Source organism: Sesamum indicum, linkage group LG4 (genome assembly GCF_026168435.1).
Source record: "Sesamum indicum cultivar Baizhima isolate 11 linkage group LG4, ASM2616843v1, whole genome shotgun sequence".
NCBI classification, from domain to species: Eukaryota; Viridiplantae; Streptophyta; class Magnoliopsida; order Lamiales; family Pedaliaceae; genus Sesamum; species Sesamum indicum.
The window spans coordinates 4,412,814-4,423,184 of record NC_142660.1 but is presented as its reverse complement, the minus strand read 5'-3'; positions in this window follow the sequence as shown (position 1 = coordinate 4,423,184).

Sequence of the window (10,371 nt, the reverse complement as noted above, 5' to 3'; positions counted from 1 at the left end):
TTTCTTGATATAAGATTTTTCATATTCCTTTTGATTGAGCATAAGATAAAGTATAATGATAATAGTTTTTTCTCTTGGATTTATTTGAAGATAAATTTGAAGTAAAGAATGAAAATGTTAATTGCAATGGTCTGAGTTAAAGGTTCACAGATAAGTAAACTCAATAATCTTATTTATCATCAATCTAACGGTTCATATTAGTTTATCTAAATCAACGTTCAGGATTTAATATGATGAATGGTCCAAATTTATACATTATTTTGGTATTTATTACTAGTTTTTCATCTTAAGCGGGAATAAAAGAAAATTTTAGTGTGAGATAATAAGAAAAAAATTGTGAAAAGAATTAATTATAATTATAAATTATAATAAATATAAAAAAGTGAAAGCGAGAGAAAAATATGGAATAGTGGGTGGTTAAGAGAAACAAAAAAATATAATGTGAAATTATTAAAAACTATTGAAATTACTAATTTGATCAGATTTTTTAAAGAAAAAAATAAAATGAATGATAAATTTTTGTATTTAAAAGTTGGTACGACAAAAAATTTTCTTTTATAATAATATACATAGATAGATATTTAGTATATATGAATCTTTTATATAGTATAAATAAATAAATATTATTTATTATATCGATATAGATATAGATAAATATTACGATTGTAATATATATATAGGAAAAAAATGCAATTTAGCCTCCTGTGATATTGTAAATGTGCAAATTATCCCCTATGAAAAAAAATTAGTAATTTACCTCCATGTGCTTTTTAAAATGCAGCAATTTAGCCTTATATGTTTTTTAAAATTAAACAATTACCTCCCTAGACATGGGGTAAATTATTCTATTTTAAAAAATATCAAGGAAAAAATTGTTATTTATTTTTTATAAAAAAGTAATTTACTTATTTACAACATTATAAGAGAGTAAATTGCATTAAACTCTATATATATATATATAGCTACCTCCAGAATCCTTCCCTAACCCACCCGCCACCACAACCCTCTACCAGCTCCCGTCCGCCTGCCGCTGCAAAGATTTTTCATAAGCCAGAAAATCAAGTTGATTCCATGTCGGTGCCTAGTCAACATCTCAAAAGTAAATCTCTCAATAAGCATATCGACAACAAAAGGAACAAGCATTCCTAACCTTACCAATGCGTCGTCTCCTATACTTAGCTCTCGATCAACCCTGCAATCAAATGACAACATTGAAATAGAAAGACTTGATTAATGAGAGACCTTATATATTAGTAGGGTGAATAACAATTTATTTTTTTATGATATTAAAAATGAATAAATTATCTTTTTATCAAAAAGAAATAGTATTTTATCTTTTTATGCTTTAAAAAATGAAGTAATTTATTATTTTAGATAAGGAAGTAAATTATTTCATTTTTTAAAGTATAAGTAGGTAAATTGTTATTTTATTTTTCATAAGAGGGTTGTTTACCTATTCTCCATAACAAAAGCAGGTAGATTGCAATTTATCCTATATTAATTTCCAGATTTTTTCGATCAAGCACAAATTTCGATTTTGGGGAAAACTTGGATCAAAGAACTCAAAAATCCAAAATCCATAGAAGAACAAACCTTTTACTGGCATCACTATTATTTTTAAAATTTTAAAATTAATTAATTACTTTTAACTATCTTTTGATTGTTATTTTTTTTCAAACATGCATTTTTTATTCCTCAACCGTTATTTATTATCTTTTGTTTGTCAATAATTTTTTATAAATCAAAATATTTATATTAACTTATTATCTTAATATATATTTTTAAGATACTTTTTTACTCCATAAAAATAAATAAAACAATATATATTTTAAAAATTAAGTACCTATATAGAATGTGCCATACTTATTAATTTTTATAAATTAAATGAAGAGCATATATTCCATTTCTTTTCTACTTATTACTTTTCGTTTACACATTTTCTCATCAAATTTTCACTTGTTTCTCTCATCTCTTCAATTTCCACATCATTTTCTTCCTTCAATAGCTTTTCACAACCCCTCCTAATCTTCGTAGTCATACATTTCAGTGTTCCACACACCCACTAAAACAATAAGCAGCGCATGCGCGCCACCTCAAATACCCAGAATTTGGAGCTACTGTAGATCATATTCAAACTTGTTGCCTCCAAGAATTTGAAGTTTGCAGTTAAATGCTCCTGCAGAACAATGTTGATAGGGAATGCCCTAAAATTTGGTAAAAGAACAATAAAATGGACCAGGACCCGTGCATTTGGTGTGTGTTGATTGGATTGTCTGTCACAGGACCAGTACTTTTATCATATTAATCTATGTGGTTTTTGTAGGAAATTGATTGGAGTGATTGAAGTTGAGAGTTCATCTTTCAATCCGGTACTTTCAGTCTCTGTCATAGAGATGAAGGAAGAACAAGTTTAATCTGGCATCAAACTATTGTACTAAAAACAGATATAGAAGGTAAAGGAATAGCATTGCAGTAAAGTACCTGGAAATATAATCCAAGTGATTTTAGGAGCACCAATTGTATTATATTATGAACTAGCATGAAGCTCGTGCTATGGGCGTAACTTTATAAATTCTATAATATTTTTATAAATTTCGAATTATATAATTATGTCATTTCAATGACATTCTTCCTATATATAATAGTCTAAACTTGTATAAAATTCAATATTCAATTATTTTACTGAACAATATTTTGTAAATAACCATTAAATATCATCAATTATTATGTTATAAATTTTAAATACTATAGATATTTTTTTGTTTAATTATTGATTTGAATATGAAAATTGGCTTGTGTTAAGCAGAATATGAATATGAAAGACTATGGCAGAATTGATTTGATGAAGAATTCTTTATCCTTAAGAGTCAAGAACTGGAGGCTTCTTCCAATCCTCTACTGTAGAATATGATGCAATAAGATGAAATACCAAGATCAAGGATTAAATAAGTATATATCAAGGAGCATGAGTTGATTTATTAATCCACATAAAACAAAATAGCAGATACAATGGAAAAAGTTTCTGTATTGGCTTATCTCCTGAAACTGGATCAGTCACGGGCTCTTCCACAACCTCTTGTCTATGATACCCATTTCCCTTGGTGCTGCAAAGCAGAATTCTTCCAGAAGCCAACAATTTAATTAAAAACCTTGTGTAATTGAGGTTATTGAAGTGTCTTGTGTGAATGAATAGTAATTTATCTCCATATAATATTAAAAATATGCACATACACCGGTATGAAAAAAAATTATAGCAGTTTACCCCCCTGCATTTTTTAAAATGAAGCAATTTACCTCCTTATATAAGGAGGTAAATTGCTTCATTTTAGAAATTATAGGAAGGTAAATCACTATTTGTTTTTTCATAAGGGGGTAATGTACTCATTTGCAATATCATAAGGGAGTTGCTTGTATTTTTCCCAATTTTCAATTGTTATGGGGTATTAAATTACCTTTTGTAATTGGACTCATTCATGTTCAGATTCTTTTCAAATATTTTGGATTAAAAAATATTAGTGTTTTAATATTAAATATTCCATAATATAATTAATAATATTTAAGTAGGGGTATACTTGTCTTTTTACAATGAAAACAAATACATTAGGATAATAATATTTGAAAAGGTTGTGACTGGAATTGAATAGAAGGAAAACTTCAACTTTGTAGATGAAATTAAAATGTTTCTTTCTTCCCTTCTTCTTTCTCTCTTTCTTGTCTGTTTAATTCAATCTTTCACTTTCTCTTTCATTCGTTCTCGTCTCCATCAATTTAAAATCTCTAGTTTGATGGACAAGAATTGGAGTGTATATAAATATATATATATATATATAAAATCCAAAAATTAATTTAAGCTTTTGCAGTCTACTAGCTGTATTATAGAAGCTTGAAAGACAATCACAATCAGTAAAATAATTCAAGTGTATGATGGAGGAGAAGATCAATCATTTCTTATTTCTATAAATAGAAGCAATTGTAGGAGAAAAAATCATGGGAGAAAGATTCGAATAGTCCTCTATTTATGTCCTAAAATCCTTTTGGTATTTAACTTTGACAATATCAGTTTTAATCCTGTACCTTTCTTTTTTGCTTAGATTCAGTCCTTCAGCCAATTTTATGCCCATTTTGTCCTTCTTTAGTAATAAAGTCTAATAGTCCATTTTAATGCTCTAAAAATGGCCCAACGTGCTTCCGAAATAAATTAAGACCCCATAACTTCGTACCTTGCTTTGACCGCTCTGTTTCCGGGTATTCCAAGCCCTCGGTTTTACATACTTCCTCCAACCACACTACCGCAGCAGATGGTCCGCAAGAACTTGGGTCCTTCAGTAACAAAACAACACAGCCCTATTTCGTTTCCTACCTTAGGGCGTAAAAGGGATTCTAATATAGGGAATTAATAGAATTTTGGACAAACAGGTTGAACAGAAGCCTAACTTTTATTGAAGAAATATAGAGAATATTACATGGATATTATTCCTCCATTGGAGGAGACAACTGTTTTAGTCTCTCATGGTGTAGAGGACTTGACTTGTTGGGAAAACTCCCATAAACTGAAAAATTAAAATACTACAAAAGATTGAAAAAGACTCAGAATTCTAATGCTTTGAAGAGTAGGAGAAGTTTTCTGAAGTCGCCGTTCTGCTTCATTGAATCTTTATTTATAGGCATCCGTGGACTTCAAATTCGGACTCCAAACTTATTTTGTGACGACATCATTGCATTTGCCATCGCCTCGTGATTTCTAGTTGTCGGTCATAACGGTTTGTCGGTCACATGATTTCCAACTGGCTTTCCTACTTTGCTGATTGTTGGCTTTTATCGTTTTCTGACGACAGTCTTATCCTTGATTTTTTATATTTTTTTAATTTTTACTTATTTTTTATAAAAAAATTTCTTTTTACCTTGTCCTGATCAGGTTCGGGTTTATTTTGTGTGACCTGAATTTTTGTCCCGAATAGGGGTTTCTCTGGTTTTCACAGCAAGGGCACAAAGGTTGGTGGGATAATATTATAACTGATGAAGCCAAAACTCAAATTCTTTCAAGTGTTAAAAGAGATTCAAAAGGAAATATTATTAATAACGATGAAGGAAGACCCATTTCTAATGCAATATCTTCTCTAATATATACAACTACTACTCATTTTATTGAAAATCCTCAAATATATCAAGAAAGAAATACAGAATTTTTACAAAATTTAAAGTGTAGAAAACTCCATGATTTTAGATGATATAAAGATGTCTTTTTATCCAAAATTTATGAAAGAAATGATGCAAATAGTTATTTCTGAAAAGAAAAGTTTATTTCAGGATTACCAAAATCGTTTGCAGAAAAAGTCCGTATAAAAACTAAAGAAAAATACGAAAATATTGCATTCCTTTTCTTATTGAGAAATTATAAATCATGTTAATCTAGTAGGATTACAATTATGCAATGATTTAACATTAAAAGCCCAATTAAAGAAACAAAATCTTACTACTAGAAAAGAGTTAGGAAGTTGGTGTGAACAATTTGAATTTCAAAAGATAAGGTCACCATCATCATCATCAAAGTCAAAACACTATAACAATCATATGCATAGATCATCAAAGAAAACTCCTTTTAAATCCCCTACTAAACCCTCTTCTAAACCTAATTTCCAAAGAAATTTTTTTTTAAAGTTAAAATATTCTAGTGTCCCTAATTGCATTATACGTCATAAATGCCAAAAATCAGGTCATTATGCCACTAGCTATAGCATGCGAAAGAAAATTTATGAATTAAGTTTAGGAGAAGAGTTAACAAATCAATTATTAAGAATCCTAGATGAAGAAGATTTAAAAATATTTGAAATCGAAAATTCTAGTTTAGAAGAACAATTAGATCAAATCCAAACAGATGAAGGATATTCCTCAGAAGAAGAAGAATCCCAAAACTCTAATTTAGAAGATAATAATGAATGTACTAGTTGCTCAGCAAAAAGCTACCTTAACTAACCAATTTTCGTTAATCTTAGTTCTTATTGACAAAATCCAAAATCCTCATAAAACAAAACCCCCTCCTAAAATAGATTTCTCAAAAATCATGAATATGTTTGATTCTTCTAATTCTAAAGTATCAATATCTGACCTAAAACATGAAGTTAGACAATTAAAAAAGGAAGTTAAAACTTTAAAACAAAACCATGATTAATTAGAATAAAAAATTTAAATCAGAAAACTTCAAAATCAAATTTTCAAAGAAAATTCCAATAAAATATCTCCATCTAAAGTCTCTAAAGAAGAAGAATCTTTTGTTAATACTATCTCTAGAATTGCTTATCCAAAATGGTATGTAAAAATTAATTTAGTTATTGAAGATTTTAAATTAACTGCCATCGCTTTAATGGATTCGGGAGCAGACATGAATTGTATTCAAGAAGGATTAATCCCCACTAAATATTTTGAAAAAACTAAAGAAAAACTCTCAGCTACTAATTTAGCTAGTCTTAAAATTAACTTCAAACTTTCAAAAGCCCATATTTGTAATAATGGAATTTGTTTCAAAGCTAGTTTTGTGCTAGTTAAAGATCTTAATACTCCAATAATTTCAGAAAATGCTTTTCTTCAAATGCTTTATCCAATTAATGTAAGTTCTGAAGGGATTAGGACCAAAGTAATGGGAAAAGATATCTTATTTCAATTTCAATTTCTTGTAACCCAAAGAGATATTAAAGAAGTCCAAGATATTTTTATATTTCAAGAAATTAGTAATAAAGAAAAACAAATTCTCTTTTTGAAAGACGAAATTTCTCACAAGAAAATAGAAGAACAAATTTCTGCACCTTTCACTCAAAAGAAAATTCTTGAATTTCAAAATCAAATTCAAAGCCAAGTTTGTTTAGAATTAGCAAATGCATTTTGGGAAAGAAAAAAACATGTTATTACTCTCCCTTAAAAACAGATTTTGACAAAAGACAAATTCCCACTAAAGTTAGGCCAATTCAAATGAACCAAGAATTACTAGAATATTGCAAAAAAGAAATTCAAGATCTTCTTAATAAAAAATTAATTCGCCCTTCAAAGTCTCCTTGGTCTTATCCAGCTCTTTATGTCCAGAAAAATGCAAAATTAGAAAGAGGGACACCTAGGTTAGTTATAAATTATAAATCTTTAAATAAAACATTAAGATGTATTAGGTATCCCATACCTAATAAGACAGATCTTCTTAAAAGACTTTATAATGCAAAAATATTTTCTAAATTTGATATGAAATCAGGATTCTGGCAAATTCAAATTGATGAAAAAGATAGATATAAAACAACTTTTACTCTCCCTGTTGGCCAATTTGAGTGGAATGTTATGCATTTGGGTTTAAAAATGATCTTTCAGAATTCCAAAAAAATTATGAATGACATTTTCACTCCATATACTTCTTTCACTATTATGGAAAAACACTGGAAACATCTACAAATATTTCTTAAACTAATTAAAGATAATGGCTTAGTTATTTCAGCTCCCAAATAAACCTCTTCCAAACTAATATTAGATTTTTAGGACATCATTCAAAGATCTCTAAGTTTTGGAAAAAAATTTCCGGACCAAATTTTAGATAAAACTCAATGACAAAGATTCTTAGGAAGCCTAAATTATGTTTCAGATTTCTACCCAAATCTTAGACAAATATATAAACTATTATATGAAAGATTAAAAACTCCACCACCTCCTTGGACTCAAATTCATACAGATTTAGTGAAAAAATTAAAAATAAAAATTAAATAAATCCTTTGTCTAAGTATATATCATCCAACTGCACCAAAAATTGTACAAACAGATGCATCTGAACTAGGATATTGAGGTATTCTTAGTCAAATTATTAATAATAAAGAAACAATAGTAAGATATTATTTTCGAATTTGGAAAACTACAGCTCAAAAAAATTATCCTACAATAAAAAAGGAAATATTATCTATTGTCTTATGCATTTCTAAATTCCAAGATGATTTATTAAATCAGAAATTTCTTTTAAAAATTGATTGTCAAGCTGCAAAAGATGTACTTACAAAAGATGTTAAAAATTTAGTTTCAAAACAAATTTTTGCCAGATGGCAAGCTTTATTATCTGTATTTGATTTTGATATTGAATATATTAAGGGAGCTCACAATCACATTCCTGACTATTTGACAAGAGAATTTTTGCAGGGATGTCAAAATCAAGTGAAGAATCAAAGTTAAAGGTAAGCCCTTTAGCAAAACAAACAGCCCAAATTCTGGAATTAGAATACTCTTCTCTAACACCAGAGAAGACCCAATTAAAACCCCAAAATCTTCAAATCGTGAAACCACAAAGTCCTCAAAATGCAAAACCATTACGAATTTTGCCCCCATCTCTCCAACCAAAAACACAAAGTCTCACCCAGACAACCTCAAAAACACCAACATTACCACAAACTGTCATCCAAATTAACAACAGATTTACCCCGTTGGGGAAACCAATTCCTCTTGTCCCTTCCAAACTCACTCAAACTTACAAGGATATAGCAGGGACTTCTAATACTAGACCTACTAGTTCCCAATCCAATTCACCAATCTCCCCATATTATGAGAAAGTAGATTTTCACCTCGATTGTATAATTGAGGATGAATGGATTAACGAACAAACTCAAGATAATCCTGTTCTAATGGAAACCATGGTCGTTGATGAAAATCATAACAGGATATATGAAGATCCTCTCAAAATCCAACAATTCTATGAAGACATTCTTGTCTCAACAAGATTTATTTTTATTCAAAATATGCCCCCTAAAGGAACCCCAGCTAACTCCTCACAAATTGGCTACAGAAAATTTTTCATAAATTTCATTCTCTATTATGAGCTCAAAAATATTTCAAATAAAAAATATCCATTAATTTCCTATTGGGATTACATCAAAGCCTTTCAACATTTTCTTTTTAAACAAAATGAGAAAAATACCATGTCTTTCTATTTCTTTTTCGGTACCAAGATTTCTCCAGAAAAAAATTCCAAATTGATTTGTCAGATGGTGGTATTATTTCGGTCCAAAACCACAAATTCTTTCGAAATCGGTCTAAGAGAGCATTTAAATTCTTTATGAAAAATCTCAAGATCAGTATGTTTCCAGGACAACACCTTCCCAATATACTCAAAGTTTACATTCAATTTAATCTGACCTGGATTCTGAATATCGAACCTCAATTCAAACCCATCCAAATTGATGAAGACACGGTCATATTTTCCCTGGGAAAGAAATGTTGCATAAAATGGTGGGACAAAATGAACACAGAAACTTTTGAACAAACAACAATTTTGGAATGGTTCAAACAAAATCCCACAGTATACAAGACATGAACAATTCTTGGCAAAGAGATTAATTAGGAGCAAGAACAATTTTGTACTGAGGAAAAATAATTTATTTGCAATAATTGCCAAAGCAACAACCACGGAGGAAATGCAAAAATTCTTGAAGAAATACAAAGTAACAAAGAAGACTCTATCGCCAATTCATCTGGGAGACGAAAATAAAGATGATTGTTTTGGTATTTTTAGTCCAATTCCATAATTGTTTTGGTAGTTTTAGTCCAATTTAATTTGATGTAACAATTCCATGCAAAATTGAGAATGATGTAACAATAATGTAATAATGATGGAAAAAAAAATTCAAAAATAAAAAATTCAAAAATTCATTTCAGGTTTTCCAGCTCACTAGCTGCATTATGGAAGCTTGAAAGACAGCCACAATCAGCAAAATAATTGAAGTTCATGATGGAGGAGAAGATCAATCATTTCTTCATTTATATAAACGGAAGCAATTGTAGGAGAAAAAATCACAACTTATCTTTGAGAGCTTTTCTCACACACACTCACTGGCATTTGCTTCTTAGAAGTTCTTTCTCTTGTTCTTCGTCTAGTTCTTCTTCATTCAGTTCTTCTTTCATATTACATAAATCGGATGTCTTGGATAATTAATATCTCTGTACATTCAATTGTTCTGTAAATTCTTTCTATTCAAATTCTGATATTCAAGTAAGTTTTCTTCTACTCATAATTGTCTTTAATTTCTGCTTCATAAAATATACTTCTTACAAATTCTATTTGCATAATCTTTATATAATTTATTGTTATATTTATTATATATTTTAGATCTTCATATTTCCTTACATGATTTCAATTATGGTTGTTATATTAAAATTATTCTTGGTATATATATATATATATTTATGCAATTCCTAAAAACTCTAGATATGATCATAATAATTTTACCAATTTGAATTATTAAACTTTTTTCATTACGTACATTAATTAATTGAAGATTAATAGTTGTTTACTTTTTAAAAATGAATTAATTATGTATATTTCTGAAGCCATATATTTTTATTTAGAACTTAAATATAAGA